Genomic DNA, 17,685 nt, shown 5'->3' on the forward strand with positions numbered 1-17,685 from the left:
AGTTGTGAATGACTAAATAAAGAGGGGGATTTAGAATGGAATGGATGGCTCACCTTAACAATAGTTTGGATTTCTGTTCATTCTAAGTTAATATCTTGGCTCTTTGTCACAATCTTTGGACACTGACACTGCCATTATTATCCATTTTCAATAGACTTTTAGTGTCCAGATTCTAATCTCAGATGCACGGTTGTAGCCGTGAGTCTTTTGAGAGATGTAATAATGCATGCTGTGCAGCCGAGATTAGACTCTGACCCCTAGGATTGGGCCTAGATGATCTGCTGTCGCTATTTATTTATTTACAGTCTCATCCTGATTTGGAAAAATACTGATTCAGCTTTAAAAATCTGAATTACTATTAGAAATGCAGGAGGAGAATTGATTAACCAGTGACACTGGCTGGTGGAAATATATTGTGTAAATTATATAGAATCTTAGAGGCACTTGATACTCATCTTAAGTCATCATTTTAAAAGGCTTCATTGTTAAAATGTTTAGAAAACGAGAATGCCCTTATGGGAGTGAAAGCTGGGACTCAAGATCTGGGTTTAATTCCTGCCACAAATTTCCTGTGTGACCTTGAGCAAGTCACTTAGCTACTTTTGAAAAGTTTACCCTAAGTAACCTCGAAGTCTAAATTAGTGCTTCTCAGCACTTCTGTAAGACAATAAATTAAATTAAAATACAAAGTGAGGATTTTTGCCATACGTGTTAGATCATGTCTTAAACCAATGTTGTAAGCTCTCTTGAGTAAAGGATGGTCTTTTGCTATATATCTTAACTCCTTGCATAATGAATCCCCAATCTGACTGGCACTTCTAAATACTACTATAAGATACAAATAATAATGACGTCTATGGTATTTGGAGTTTTATATTATTGTATTTATGAATTATATATGAACCTGGCACTGTACAGAATAAATTAGGACCCTGCCTGGAAAAAGATAACAATGTAAGGTAAGATTAAAACAACATGAGGAGCTAGGATACAAGGAGGCAGAAATGAGGAGGATGAGGGCAAGGAAAATAAGAATAGATAGTAACTTGGGAGGCTAACGCATTCTTTTTAATACTATCATTTGAAAACTTTTTACAAATTGATTTCATATTAATAGAGATCTTGGGTGTTAATAATAGCAATTTAGATTCATGTTGTGCTTTTATCCCGAATGAGCCAAAATCTTTCTGAAAATTCTATACAGTGCATTGAGGATAGTCACTCACCATTGTATGATGCCTGCACTGAGATGCAGCAACCATTCTGTGTCAGCACTCTCTACAGCAGTTTTAAGGTGGGGGAAATCCAGAATAATCTCTGTAGTGGAAACTATAGGGGGAAGATTAGGTAGATGATGTACTCACCCAGTCTCACCTCCTTGAGGGGTATCTAATCTGGAATTGGCCAAGACATTAAGGTTAAAACTCCAGTGTTATGAAAAATGCCATGGAATCTTTTTGTATGCCTATCAGAAATAACAGCAGATGCTTGGTCTCATTCAAAAGCTGGCACCTCCATTATCAGTGGTCCTAACACCATCCCGGGGGCATTTACTCAGTTCTAGTCTGAGGTTAGAGTGCCACCTATTGAAAAACCAGTGCCACTTACTTCAGAACTTGGGTTTTCCTTGGAGGCCTCCCCTCTGATTACTGACCAGATCCAACCATGTTAAGCTTATGAGATGTGACAAGAACAGAGCCCCAGGTAGACTGGCCACTTAAACATTTATTTATGTCATTGACATGTTTAAAACTGTCTACCCAGTCTAAATATTGCAAGGAGAATATAAAGGGGAAAAAATTGAATATGACCAAAGAGGAAACCAAAAATAATATATTATTAGCTTACTAGTTACAGTCTGTGATTGGAATGGTCATGATTTTGGCAGAAATGGTGTGCTGGATGTTACCCTAAATATGATATTTATTTGTGACAATGATTTTTACTGTGGCATGATGGTCTTGTGCTGTCAAGATTGCAGAACATCACACCAAGAGAGGTTTTTTAGAATCTACAGGATTTAAATAGTCGATTGAAAAGCAAAAAGCAAGAAATATGTGTGTGTGTGTGTATATATATATATATATATATATATATTGCAGAAACTAGAAAATATTTAGTGAATCTGAAATGCAAAGAATTTTGATTATATTTACTGGCTGCCAAAGCAGATGATTACTTAATAATAACCTAGAGGAGTGAAAAGTAAAGTTGTACAATTGTATAGATTGAGCAAGGAATAAAAAGAAATACTGCACACTTAGTTAAACAGGTTTGCTAACTGTCAGATGAGCAAGACCTAACTAATACGTTACGTAGCAGCTTCAGCATGAAAATTGTGCAAAGTAATGCTTAGTTATTATTCAATGCTGCTTCAGTCTTTCAAAAGCTTTTTAACAATTACACAAATATCTGCATGAATGCAAACACATGATGTAAGTAAATGGATTTGCCTGAAAATATTGTAGATGCCGTTTTAGAGGTCTGCTGAAACTGTGTCCACCTGTGTTCATTTCTTAAGTGGCCAGGATGTTCATATTGAAACTCTAGTGTACATTTTCCTCTTTAAAACATTGTCTGGAGAGATGATTGTATTTTGTCAAGGCTAGTAAGTAGTGTACTATAGGCCAGACTTTGTCCATCAAATCTTCCATGGTTGTCAAAAGAAGCCTTTTTTCTCATTGCAGTATTGGATACAATGTTAGTCTGAGGAACATTGGCACAATTCTTATCCTCTGTACTTGGGCATAGATGGGACTCTCTGCGGATGGAAGTAAAGATTCTTCTACCTCCATAGAACTCTCCTCAACCCTCTCCTTTTGATGCTGCGGAGGGTGTGGTGTGATTTTGGGGTTTGTGATGAGGGTGGATTTAGAGACCAAGTGGGTCAGCAGAAGGAATGGGCAGGCTGTGAGGGTAGTGTGTGGGTCAGGGTAGGAAAAAATACACACGCGCGCTCTGCAGAGCTTAATCAGAAAAGAGAACACAGCTCTCATCTGCATTGACTTTAGTGTATATCACCCAGCAGGAGTTCTGGGGAGCTCATGGCCCCAGAATCATGGCTGCAATGCCCCTTGGGCTCCGGGGGCCACAGCCAGTACAGAGGCATGGCACCAGGGCAGAAGCACAGAGCCTCCACATGGGCGACCATGGCCTCCTGTGGGTCCTCCAGCATTGTGGGTTTAGGTCATGAAATAGCCCCATTGGGGAGGGCAGAACTGACCCAATGGAACGATAGGGTAGATACTCTGCTTGGAGATCCTCAGGGAGATTTCCTCCCTCCTGTGTGCTCTCCTGAGGATTTCACTGTGGGAAGGGATGATCTGGACCCTCTGCTTAGGGCCTGGAAGAAGAGCGCAGCATGACTTGGTGAGTTATAGCAAGAGTAATTACCCTTCCTTTTTCTGTTTGTTTACCTGTCTTCTGTTTATTGTAAGTACTCCCCCCAAAATAATGCAGAACACGGGAAGTTCTGTGAATAAGAGAGTCAGTTATGTGCTCAGAGTATAAAATCTTCATCCAGTGACGTTTACTAGAAAGAGAGGATATTGAATGTACAGCTTCTTTCCTGTGTGGAACATCACAGCTAGCTGTGGGTTGCACCTAAGATGAGTTTAAACATGGTAGCAAGAAGTGTTTGTTACATACCAGATCATCCTCAGGAACCTGTTCTCTGTTGGAGGCTGATTGTGAAGTTGCCCATCTTAAATCAGTTTGCAGTTAATTGGCAGCGAGTGGAAATGTGCCTTGCCAGAGAGGGTTTCAAATATGAAACCATTTGGATTTCTGAAGAAGCTGGTGTTTTGCATGAAGAATTACAGGCTTTTTGATGGGCATGTGTGAAACAATGTGGTTTGTAATCCCTAGTGCTTTTACAAATTCCAGTACTTGCAAAAACCCTCCTTGGCAAGGTGCACTTCCCTCCCCTGCCAGCTAGCTGGAAACCAATTTGAGACTGGCAACTTCAGACTGTAAAGTGGAGCTATCTAAGTAGATTTGTTTGCATCTGAGGAAACAGCCCTCACCATATGTGTGTTTATTAATGTCTTTAAATGGTTAATGGAGGCTAACGGAATCGAGCATAGTCAATTATAAGGTCCTGTTTGAAATCCCTGGAGGAAAAACAGAATATCAATAGCAGCACATATTAGTAACACTTAGTGCCTGTGTAGCACCTTCTACCAAAGATTCACAAAGATTGAGTGAGCCTCGTAATACCCCTGTGAGAGAGGTGTGGTACAGGTGGGGAAACAGGGGCTCAGAGTGGCTTACCCAAGGCCACACAGCTGGTTAACTGACAGATCTGGGACTTCAGTCAAGCCAGCGACTCCCTACCGCATGGCCTAATCACAAGATATCACTGTCTTCACGGAGGTGAATTAAGGGACCAATGAACAGCTGTGACTGTGCAAATGAAACAAGTCATTCTGCATATCATAGAAGAGGTGTGCAATACCATCCTCTGGATCGTATTGAGGATTCAAAAGCACTTCGGGTTTTGAAAGGAACTTGCAGGTCTCAATTTCATTTTCAGTGGGTTCCAACACGTGCCTGCATGCTTTCTTGATAACCTGTCTGTTTTTCACCAGATAGCACTGTATGCTCAGTGCTTGCCATCCCCTTCTTCTAGTTGTGTCACTGCCAGAAGGCTACAGAGTCAGACTCATCATTTTACTAGGAAGAGCACCATAGGTTTTTTTTTTTTGTGTGTGTGTGTTTTTTTTCTTCAGAAACCCTCATCATTTTGAGATTACAAGGATGCCATGTTAGTCCAGCCATGTACCCTTTTTGTCCCTGACAGACCAACATCTGTGAGCTTGTCTCAAAAGGACCTTTCAGAGAATGCTCATATCTGATAACATGACTTCTCTAGTGAAGTTTTAGTGAAGCGAGAGACGGTAGACAAGATTGAAATGGAAGATATAATTTCTTTCCAGTTGAGAAAAGCACTGGATACAGTACCACATCACTATTAATATTACCAATGAATGGTGAAGGAGCTAATTAGGTGACTGAAGAGAGACTGCAGTGGTAAAAGATAATGGCTAAGGGAGGAAATGGCAAGTGAGCTACTATAGCGACTGATAATGGAGAAGATAGGGGAGTTTTTCCCCACTCAGTACCTAATTGACTTAGAGGAGCCTATTAAACGTGAGACATCATCATGTGTGGGGCTATTCATGTACAGCCTCTCCAGAGTGATCAAGGTGATCCTGCTGTGGGCTATAATATCAGCAAATGTGGAGAGTGGTTCTTTGAGTTAGCTGAAGCCTGAGTTGGCTAAGGATATTCTATGCATTGTTCTAGTTTAGTAAGATCTTAACAGCAGAGATAACGGCTGAGTCCCTGTTTAAATATTTGAATGCCAGCTCTGAAATCATCCTTGCATCAGGTAAAATGCAATAAATGTGTCTCTCTCGTTTTTAGAATCCTTTTGGGTTCTTTGGAAGTGGCGCACAGAAATCCTTCTCAAATATTTCTCAGATTCTCTCTCTAATATTGCTCAGTATCTCTTTATTACTACCACAGCCCCAGATGTATCAAATAGTTTAATGAAAATGAGAGATTTTCCTCCTTGAGGGGTATCTAATTTCCATTAATATTAATGGACATTCTTTGTGCGCAGTAAGAGTATCCCTGTGTTTTATTGCTTAGTGATTTAAAAGCTTACCATTTACACAGGCTGAAGTTAGACTAGCTCCTAATTATAGTGGTGTGGTAGCACCACTATAGTAAAGATTTCATCACGACTTCTGTTTAAAGATCAACCATTTTAAGTCCTCTAAAATCGAGATGCTTAGTTGGATTCCTTTGAAATTTGGTGTGCCTCAGAAGGGTTCAGGGTAGGGTTAGTGACCCAAATTTGGGGTCATTTGAACTCAAAGTTGTGGAGATATAAGCCCTCCTCACAGCAATTTTTCAAAACGTTTCAAGGTAGGATGGGTTTTTTTGTTTTTGTTTTGTTTGCTCAGATATCGAGCTATTGATGTGATGCAGGTCAAAACGGTCTCAATCTGTCAATTTTTACCTAAGGTGCCCACTAAGTCTTTGGAGGACCTAAATTGTGAATGGTATTTAAGAACATGTTCGCTTGTGTCCATGTGCAGTCTGGAAGGATTACAGTGCACATGCACCAATAAAGGGGAGGGAAAACTGTGAGAGGGTTTCTATGCAGCAACTGGCTGCTTGCTTGGATCGTTTGAGGGAATGCGCCAATGCCATTGCCCTGGTGAACACCCCGCCACTGGTGTTTCTAGTTTGAGCCCTTGTACACCTGTGCAATAAAGAGTTAATAACTCATGTTACTTAGTACAAGTTGTGTCTGTTACATTATAACATGTTCTTTTATTTTATGGCGAGGTTTACTGTGAACACAGCAGAATAGTCAGCAGTTGGTGTCTGATCAACAGTTTTGTTATACTGGGTGGGGAAAAGACAGAGGACTTTGTGGGTACTGGAGGGACAGGGAGAGGGGTTGTGACTGCCAAGAGGCCGGGCACTGAGGATGGGTGGTAGGAAAGCCTTGGATTGGTTATTTGAGAATATCTGCATTTGACTAGCCTTTGGACGCTATACTGGCCATTGGCACTATAAGATTCAGGAGATTCCAGATCCTGGAATACACTCTCACACTTAGCCAGCTCCCCAGAAAGAACATCACCGGTGCACAATTTAAGAACCACTTCACAGACTTTTACAAGTCCTTTATCCTTACTTACGGGATACCAACTCAACTCACACTTTCACTTAACCATGATTAAAGCATTAGAATCCTCACTGCTGACAATATCTTTCATAATAAAAGCCTGTGCCCTGCTACTGACATAACCTATGCGTTTCTGCATTCAAATGGTGCATTCCGGATCCTTAAGGTACACATGCACCTCTTCCCTTTGCTCACACACATTGGAGGGTGCAAAACATAGATCTCCCCATATCATCGTCATAGCTGTCACCCACCTGAAAGCAGTCCTCATATCACAAACACACCTTTACCAGGCAGTCCTAACTGACTGCACCTCAAATGTATGTAAGTAATTCCTATTAGCTACTGCCAGCTCCAGGGGACCAGAGGGAAGGTGGTGTGGGCAATCTTGTTTGTTTTTGGTTTTTTTCGTTTTTGTTTCTTAATAGTGTTAGATGGAATCCTGTAGGTGAGAGTGAATGAGTTGTAAAAGAAGGTGAAGAGTCTGTATATTTCAGCAACTGTGGGGTTGGCAGAGCAAAGATATGTATGTTAACGGAGTGTATTGGGGCACTGCTGAAAGAGGGCAGAGTTAAGGGTACATGAGCAACCTTAGTTATGTATTTCCTGGCTTTCACAAGTTTGCGTTTTGCTCAGCTCAGTATTCTGCAAGGGGATGACATACCACCAAGCAACCTTACCTCTGCAGCAGGTCTAAGGGTCTGTACAGATGGACAGAAAGTCAGCAGAGGCCTAGAGTTAAGTAAGAGAAAACACTCTCTGGAGTTTCAGGTTTCTTAATACTTTTTTTTAAATATATAACCAAAATATGCCCAGACTAGAAAGGTCTCTAGCTAATCCTTTGATGTAGCTGGGCTCTAAAAGAAACAAGCAGAGTAGTTGTTGGTTTTCCAGAGCTCCCCTTCCTGTCTTTCAGGCAAATGGTCCTCATTTGTTTCACTCTGAAAGGAAACCAGCTCCTTTCTCAGGCTCCATGCCTAAATAAGATCAGCTTCAGATGATTAATTTATGTGTGAGATGGAAGCTGAGTGTTTCTCAGGGAATCAGAAAACTTGATCCAGAACTCTTGCTGTGATTTAACTCCTTAATGCCGACATCTATAGTGAGTTCCCTTAAAGAAACTGTAGACCTGATGTAAGATGCATAACTGAACTTAAACTGGCCAAATCCGTTAGATTATTTAGAGACAAGTGGGTGGGTGTGAGTAGTACAGCTTTTGATTTTAGTGGTGTTATGATCAGATTATTTCATTATGAAACACAGGTTGAGTCTGATTTTTCCTAAAGAAACTGCTAAAGTCTATGTGACCCCCGTTAAAAGTTACTTTTAGAAACAAATAATTTTTCATTTACTATGCATCTAGGCCCTGATCCTGCAAACATTCAGGCATGTTCTTAACTTTACTAGCCTGAGAAGTCCAAATCCTTGTAGCAATAAAGTCAAGAACATGTGTAAGTGTTTTCAGGATTGGGGGCCATACTTTTAAAATCTGTGGGAAGGATACCTGAGTGTATGTGTGTGTGTATATATATATATATATACCGGGAGCTAATGACATGGAGTTGTATGTGAGAGATGTCCATTTTATTAGTCATCACAGAAAAGCTGCATTGATAAATTACCGGAAGTTGAGTGGGAGAAGGATTGTGCAATGAGGAGTAAGAAGCAGTTGCCAGACTGATTAATAAACAATTGGTACCTTCACATTATAAATATCCCAGCCAAGACAATGCTGAGGAGAGGACATGGCTCAAGAGAGCAAAACACACTCTGCATTCTTGAAGATTCCGATAATTGTATGGTATAGAGAAAATAGGAAATAGAATGACCAATTTAGAGCTGGCTAGGAAACAGCATTTCTATCCCACAAAAAATGTGTTAAAAAAAAATCCATCCCAAATCAGGATGTATGAAAAGGCAAAAACTGAATTTTTTCTTTTCCTGCTGGACTGAAATTCCAAAATATTTTGTTTTTCAAATACTGATGCATTCCCTTACCTCGGGCTGCTGTCCTCCACTTCTGCTTGCAAAACAGGCAGCCAGGCTCCCCAGCTCTCCATCTGTTCTGCTGGCAAGCTGCCAGGCTCCCTCTGCTCACCTGGTGGGCTGCCCCAACTTCTGGGCTACTAGGAATGCCTAGATCCTCATCTGCCCATGTGGTGAGCTTCTGGGCTTCCCTCCTCCCCCAGCTCCCTGGCTGGGGGCTGCCCACATCCCCCTCTGCCCAGCTGGCAGGCTGTCCCACCCCTTGGACTGCCTGCCTCTAGTCCTACGCTACCAGTCTGCACTGCTTCCTGGGCCCCTGGTGTGCCTAGTGAGCTGCCAGTCTGTCTAGCTCCTCATGCAGTCTGGGTCCCATGGGCAGTGGACAAAGGGGGTGCCGGGGTGTCCGGCAGCCCATGAGGCAGACAGCCTGGGGAACTGAGCAGCCCAGAAATCAGGCAGGTTGGCCAGTGGATCAGCCTACCCGCTTTGCATCAAAGGTTTCAATGGAATTGACACGTTCCCATGGAATGGTTTTAGTTTTGCCTAATCAGCATTTTCTGACAAAACTCTTCGATCTTTCACATCTTTTTCTATTAGGAAATGTTTTTAATGAAATAAGTTATCTACTCAAATTTACACTCGTTTTGAAAAAGCCACCTTTGACTTTAAAAATCGCACTTGCATCAGAAAACTTTCCCATACAACAGAGTTGCATGTTAACACCTAAATTTGTTATAACTTTAATGAGAAAAAGGAATGTCTGTTCTACTTTCTCAGTTTGTGTACTATGTTCCTTTGATAGCTATTTGTATACAATCAGTTTCGGTGTCTTCCCTTGTTAAATCAGTGTATCCCTTCACCCTCAGAGAGCCCCACTGATGTCGGGTCTGTTATCGAAAAATCCACACCCCTGAGCAGTGTAGTTAAGCTAACCTAGCATGCAGTTTAGACAGCAGTAAGCTGACAGAAGAATTCTTCCATCGACCTAGCTACTACCTCTCAAGGAGGTGGATCACGTACGCCAATGGGAGAACCCCATGTGTGTAGTGGAGTTGCTTGTTTTGGTAAGTTATTTGTTTTTAAAATACAAGTTGCTATGTGGTGTTAGAAGGCAAAGTCAAAGAAATTGCCTCTTGCACGTGGAGCAGAAGATGGTGAGGTTTGAGATGGCCCTTAGTGCATTCCACAGTGTTTGACTGGACACTGCACAAACGAGCTTTACCCTTATTGTTTTGAGTTCCATTGTGCCAGGGGAGGGGAGTTGTGACCACAGTTTTCATGTCAGAGCTTTAGGTGCCCTTTTAATGTAGGTCTATGCTGGAGCTGGAGGTGTAATTTCTAGCTCGAGTAGACATACCTCCGACTAGTTCTGATTGAGCGTAGCCATAGTGGTACAAATTATGGGATGGGCTAGGTATGTACCATCATTACATACCTGAATGCAAAGCAAATGCACATTGGAAAACATATCCCAACTAAACTATACATATAAAATGATAAGGTCTAAATTAGCTGTTCCCACTCAAGAAAGAGATCTTGGAGTCATTGTGGAGAATTCTCTGAAAACATCCACTCAATGTGCAGCAGCAGTCAAAAAAGCGAACAGAATGTTAGGAATCATTAGGAAAGGGATAGATAAGAAGACAGAAAATACCATATTGCCTCTATATAAATCCATGGTATCTTGAATACTGCATGCAGATGTGGTTGCCCCCTCTCAAAAAAGATATATTGGAATTGGAAAAGCTACAGAAAAGGGCAACAAAAATGATTATAGGTGTGGAACAGCATCCATATGAGGAGAGATTAATAAGACTGGGACTTTTCAGTTTGGAAAAGAGATGACAATGGGGGGATCTGATAGAGGTCTATAAAATCATGACTGGTGTGAGGAAAGTGAATATGGAAGTGTTGTTTACTCCTTCTCATAACACAAGAAGTAGGAGTCACCAAATGAAATTAATAGGCAGCAGGAGCAGGTTTAAAACAAACAAAAGAAAGTATTTCTTCACAAAACTCAGTCAACCCGTGGAACTCTTTGCCTGGGGAATGTTGTGAAGGCCAAGATTATAACAGGGTTCAAAAAAGAACTAGATAAGGCCATGAAGGATCGGTCCATCAATGGCTATTAGCCACGATGGGCAGGGGTGCAAAACCATGCTCTGAAATATCCTTAGCCTCTGTTTGCCAGAAACTGGGAATGGGTGACGGGGATGGATCACTTGATGATTATCTGTTTTGTTCATTCCCTCCGAGCACCTGGCATTGGCCACTGTCGGAAGACAGGATACTGGGCTAGATGGACCTTTGGTCGGACCCAGTATGGCCGTTCTTATGTTCATATACTCAGACAGCTAGTCCCTCCTGTGAGTGCTGCTGTAACTACTCTTCATTTTTTAGCATACTAGCTCCCCCAGAGCTAGCGTGGGTATGTCTGCTTGAGCTAGAAATTACACCTTCCAGCTCCTGTGTAGACATACCCTTAGATATCCTGGGCCCAGGCCATGGAGCATCTTGAAGACAAGGACTGAGACCTTTAGCTTGATTTAAAATCTATGGGAAATCAGGTAGAGAGCAGAGGACAGGCTGCTGCAGCATTCTGTGCTAGTTGGACTTCATTGGTGGTCTGCAGGAACACTGGATCATGAGGATCGGGACCATTGTTTATTTCTCATGTTGTTTGTATGAGTATTTTGCACAGCAGCAGGGACGAGGAAAGCGTTTTAAAAAATTGCCCATAGCTTACCCATGGAGCCCATAACTTACCTATGAACTCCCTTAAGGCTGCAAGAAGCCTTAAATTAAAAGTGACCTGCAAAATAAAAAATTAGATTTCTCCCCATTTTCCCTTCTATATGCTATATTAAACAGGGCTGAAATTTTATCCTCCTATCCCCTTTCAAAAAGAAAACTGGAGTGGGGGGCAGGGAAGAATTGTGGTTCTACTTATTGTTTACATTAGAAATTCTGGTGGTGTCTGCCCTGGAAGTAATGCTGGTCAAAAATCGGAATTTCTGTCCCTCAGGTTGAAATACTGGAATTTCCCGGGTTTTGTTATTTTTTTCACCATGAATCGGAATGAAAAGTTGAAATATCGAATTTTTTCATAAAAAGTTAGGTTTGGATGTGTCAAAACATTTGCTTTGACATTTTCAGTGCATCGTTTCAGGTTCATCCTGGAAGATGTAGTCCTGCTTTAAAGCCTCGCCTGTAGAATGAGGGGAATGTGGCACCTGAACAACACCTCCCATGAATTACATCATCATAGAATCATAGAATATCAGAGTTGGAAGGGACCTCAAGAGGTCATCTAGTCCAACCCCCTGCTCAAAGCAGGACCAATTCCCAGCTAAATCATCCCAGCCAGGGCTTTGTCAAGCCGGGCCTTAAAAACCTCCAAGGAAGGAGACTCCACCACCTCCCTAGGTAACACATTCCAGTGTTTCACCACCCTCCTAGTGAAACAGTTTTTCCTGATATCCAACCTGGACCTCCCCCACTGCAACTTGAGACCATTGCTCCTTGTTCTGTCATCTGCCACCACTGAGAACAGCCAAGCTCCATCCTCTTTGGAACCCCCCTTCAGGTAGTTGAAGGCTGCTATCAAATCCCGCCTCATTCTTCTCTTCTGGAGACTAAACAATCCCAGTTCCCTCAGCCTCTCCTCATAAGTCATGTGCTCCAGACCCCTAATCATTTTTGTTGCCCTCCGCTGGACTCTTTCCAATTTTTCCACATCCTTCTTGTAGTGTGGGGACCAAAACTGGACACAGTATTCCAGATGAGGCCTCACCAATGTCGAATAAAGGGGAACGATCACGTTCCTCGATCTGCTGGCAATGCCCCTACTTATACAGCCCAAAATGCTGTTAGCCTTCTTGGCAACAAGGGCACACTGTTGACTCATATCCAGCTTCTCGTCCACTGTGACCCCTAGGTCCTTTTCTGCAGAACTGCTACCTAGCCATTCGGTCCCTAGTCTGTAGCAGTGCATGGGATTCTTCCGTCCTAAGTGCAGAACTCTGCACTTGTCCTTGTTGAACCTCATCAGGTTTTTTTCGGCCCAATCCTCTAATTTGTCTAGGTCCCTCTGTATCCGATCCCTACCCTCTAGTATATCTACCATGCCTCCTAGTTTAGTGTCATCTGCAAACTTGCTGAGAGTGCAGTCCACACCATCCTCCAGATCATTAATAAAGATATTAAACAAAACCAGCCCCAGGACCGACCCTTGGGGCACTCCGCTTGAAACCGGCTGCCAACTAGACATGGAGCCATTGATCATTACCCGTTGAGCCCGACGATCTAGCCAGCTTTCTATCCACCTTACAGTCCATTCATCCAGCCCATACTTCTTTAACTTGGTGGCAAGAATACTGTGGGCGACCGTATCAAAAGCTTTGCTAAAGTCAAGGAATAACACATCCACTGCTTTCCCCTCATCCACAGAGCCAGTTATCTCATCATAGAAGGCAATTAGGTTAGTCAGGCACGACTTCCCCTTCGTGAATCCATGCTGACTGTAGTTCAGGTGGACATACATTAATGTTGAACTGACCTGAAATGAAGCATTTCAACTTGGTTTGACAAACCAGAATGTTTTGATTTGTCTCACCGTGATGGACTATTGACAGAAAATTGAAAATTTTGTGGAAAAATCAAAATTTTCTCATGGAAAATTGGGATTTTGTGGAAACTTTAGTTTCCATTGAAAAAACTTTTAAAAGGAGACTCCCAACCAGCTCTACAATGACTGGAGAACTGGTGAAATTATGGCATCATAAGATCAGAGTGCAAAAACTAAGCATTTTAGAGGGGAAGAGATTTTTAGTGAGACTGTTTACAACTCTGTATTTTTAACACTTTCATAACTTCAGTGACTTTTTAACATTCTGGATAAAAAATGATTTTGTTAAAGTTTCTACATCCTCAACCCCTTCAGTTGAGTGTTAGGGTCTCATCTTGCACTGTTAAAGTTGGTGAGAGTTTCAGTTGTAGTAAACATGCTCTAAAACCTCAAGAAACCCTCTAGCAAAAGCAGGGAATATGAAATTTGACATCCTTGGTACTTCTAATGTTTAAGAAAAATAAGCAGATTTTTTCCCCTCCTTTTTGGAAAGTAAAGGAGAGGGCAGGGAGCCTTTCAGAACTTTCTGTGTATCACAAAGAAACAAAAAAGAGCACAAGTCTAATTTTAAAAAAAAAATCATTGCCAATCACCTGTAAATGACAAGAACATTCCCTTATCTGCCAAATAAGACTGTGTGTTAAGTGCCTTTTGGCTTTACCTTAGATCCATCACTCTCTCTACCAGTGCTTATTAGAGAAAAAATGTGCTATGATGGATCCTTACCTCTTCATTTTAAACCTAATAGAACATTGAGAAGGAAGTCCTGCTTGCCTTTTGGTTACTTTATCGATCATTAAGTGCTAGAAGAGAAAGAGTACTACACAGAGGACCTGGCACGTTACCTATGACAACCGTTCAGTACATCAAAAGTCTGTTTACAGTATCACCTCATTAGTTTCATATCTTCATATTATGCAATGATAATAGCATTGTCTAGGTTAGGCATTCCTGGTTAGGGTCTCTCAATTCCTCTTATTGGGCACACTCTGCTATGGAATAACCTCTCCTTTGACCTGTATTGTATAGATTGTTGTGGGTTTATCCATTAATCTCCAATTTGATTTTTTTTTTTAAGGGGGAACTCTGATGGTATAAAGTGTGATTTAGAATATAGGATGGAGGAATGTTGAATTTACTTAAGCTTTTTCTAGGAACCTCAAGTCCTTTCAGACTCCCTCAAACTGAATTAATTATGTTTTTGTATCTCATGTCTTTGTCACATTGTTCTCTTGGAAAAAAAATCTGTGACCATTAAAATGGTCTCGTTCGGGTACCTGTGATGCAAAGTTATAAACTAAAAATATTTTACATTAAAACAGAACAGATTGCTTATGGTAACTTTTGCATAATGCAGGGGTACAATGAAGAATTGCAGTTCAAATTACTTTTCGGGTCTGTTCTATTTTCTTAGTTTTTAAAGTAGACAATTGCAAAGTATAATTACAGCAAGTTCATTTGCATTCATATTACAATCTGGTGAGCAATTACATTCTTTTATATTTAAAAAAATATTGTAAGGAAGTGTGACTTGCATCAATAAATTTCAGCAATGAGAATAGAATTAACGACTCTTATCCAAAGTGTTCTTATTATTGTTACTGAGGGCCTGGTCTATGCTACATGGTTAGGTCAACATAAGCTTCCTTGCATTGACCTAGCTGTGTCTTCAGTTTTTTTGGTTCTTGCTGATGTAAGTGCCTCTCTGCACTGATTTTAGTAACACCACCTTCCCGAATGGCACAGAGTCATGTTTGATGTAATTAGATCAACACTATGTCAGTGTAGACACTGTGTTGCTTACGTTGCCTTCAAGAGCTCTCCCACAATGACCCAAACTGACAATACAATCAATACAAGTGCGTTGGTGATGCATGTCCTCACCAGAAACAAGAAGTCAAGTGTGCGCGCACACAAGCAATTTAATAACTGCAGTGGCTGTATGTCGATGTAAATTAGGTTGACATAATTTTGTAATGTAGACATGGCCTCAACATGTAGCATCTTTCCTGTGCATAGAAAGACTTGTGACAGGCTGGCTACATGGCAGATACAACTTCCTGATCAGTGTGTAAGGGCAAGCTTCATGTGGGGCATCTTGTTCACTATTGCATTAACTAATCTGAAGCATGCATTTTGAGGAATCTAGAATCCACAACTGTTTTCTTATATTTCAATACCTTTTATGAAAAATAATCCTAGTCAAATACAGAGGGTGCAATACATGGTCCCAAGAAGTTACCAGAAATGTGATTTTTAGTTGCTGTCTTTGGACTGTTTATGCATTTCTTCTGAAGGCGAAATCCTCACTGAAGGGAAGACATATTGCTACTAGATACCATCACAGACAAAGGTCTGCAGGTATATGCTCCCTGAGGCTCCATTGATAGTCCCAGCTGTAATTTCTCCAGTAAATGGAACTGGAAAGTAGCTTTGCGGTACAAGTAGATTGTGAGAATACAAGTTTTTGGATGGAAACTCTGACAGCTGGGATTTGGCTTTTGAAAGGTATTGTAATTATCAAATACATTACAAGGGTTATTGGACTATTATAACAGTTATTTTAAAAATATAACAGACTGGATACTGCAGTGATGGGTGCTATAGGAAAAAATATATATATATATAATATCAGCCATAATGCAAGAGGTTTAAAATAGTGGGTTTCACATGTTTTAATGCAGGAGGCCAACCTGAGCTTGAGAAGGAGCCAGAATTTACCAATGTACATTGCCAAAGAGCCACAGTAATACATCAGCAGCCCCCATCAGCTCTCCTCCGAGCACCTCCCACCTACCCGCAGCCCTGCCGATCAGTGCCTCTCCCTCCCCCTCCCCCTCCACACCTCCAGATCAGCTGTTTCGTGGCATGCAGGAGGCTCTGGGGGGTAGGGGGAGGAGCGAGGGCATGGCAGTTGTCATATTTGCCTCAGAAAAGACTATTTCACTAGTGGGAGAAGTATATATGTTTTCCCTATGTGTATTTTTGATGATGTTTGCTAATTTGGTGGTGTGTTATAGGATCTTTTAAGATGAAAGGGGCTATAAAAGTAAGATGTTTATAATTTTGAATCTGATTAGTTATTCTGTTAGGGGAATTTCCCCATTGACTTCAATGGAAGAAAGATCCAAACCTTTGTGACTTAGAATTGTTTTTCCTTTTGCAATTTACCTGGTTAGCTGTGGTCGATCTCCTTTTTTTGTATTGATTGGAGATAAATCTGGTAAAGGAACTAACCTCCGGAATGTACTTCTCCTCTGTATGTAAATCTTTTCAGGAAGTGCATGACAGCCTCTGTTTTGTATGGTTCTACGTTTGTACAGAAGCTGTTATCACAGAATAAGTGTAATGGGTCGTGAATTGTGTGTTGAAAGGAGAGTCTCTCTAGGACTCCTGATCTGCTTGCAATAGACCTATGGGCTTGGCAGCAAGTGCATTAGGCTAAATATGCTTACCCCATTGACTCTGAAGGTAACAGCCCTCAATGCCTCATTAAATTTTCATGGGTGACTGAGAGAAGCCAGGAGGAAAAAAACACCCCATTAGCAGTATCTATTATGGGGTCTTCTGAAAAGCAGGCCCTGTGGCGGCAGCAACACCACACAGCTTTCCAAGAAACCTGTTTCTTGTTGGACGTTTGCAAGGCGAAGCCCTACATTGGCTGTTTGGTTCAGATTTAGCCTCCCCCCCGCCAAAGGAGTGGTGAGAAATGGCTGCCGCACTGGGAAGAAGGGTGCAAAAGGCTCCCCCTTGTTGTTAGGGTGACTAGACAGCAAGTGTGAAAAATCAGGGTGGGGTGTGTGTGGGGGGGGGTGTAATAGGAGCATATATAAGAAAGACCCCAAAATCGGGACTGTCCCTATAAAATCGGGACATCTGGTCCCCCTCCTTGTTGCTGAATGCTTAGGGCCCCTAAGGGGCGTGGGGGGCAGTGGGGGCGTATCCTGCGCTGGCCCAGGGCTAGACTAGCTGCCCTGCTTGGGCTCTTGCATCACTTAGCCCTGTCCTGACCGTGCAGTGCCCACTGTATGGACAACAGACAGCTGGTGGCTACCCCCTTGGCCCCTGGCACCGCCCTGCATCCCCGCCCGGATGGGAGCGCCTGGGACGCGGGTGGCAAGACGAGAAGTAGGTGTGGGTGGGAGCCACAGCGTGGCTGTGGAAATGTCCGCGGTCCTGGAGGAGGAGGTCCCGCCGCGTGTCCTCTTGGCCCCGGGCTGGTGCCTTACCCGCTATGCACCGGCCCGGGGGACGCGGGAGAGCACGGGGGGGGGGGGGGGGGGGGGGAGGCTGTGTGGGGCGGGGCGCGTCTCCCCCCCGGGGCAAGGGGGGGGGGGGGGGGGGGGGGGGGGGGGGGGGGGGGGGA

General features: G+C 42.4%; 1 protein-coding gene across 4 annotated transcripts in view; it reads left to right on the plus strand.

The window, feature by feature from the left end:
• The window catches only part of DAB1 (DAB adaptor protein 1), a 706,595-nt gene that overhangs the window by 425,219 nt on the left and 263,691 nt on the right, over window positions 1-17,685 (plus strand). The window lies entirely within an intron of this gene.

This window comes from Trachemys scripta, chromosome 8 (genome assembly GCF_013100865.1).
Source record: "Trachemys scripta elegans isolate TJP31775 chromosome 8, CAS_Tse_1.0, whole genome shotgun sequence".
NCBI classification, from domain to species: Eukaryota; Metazoa; Chordata; order Testudines; family Emydidae; genus Trachemys; species Trachemys scripta.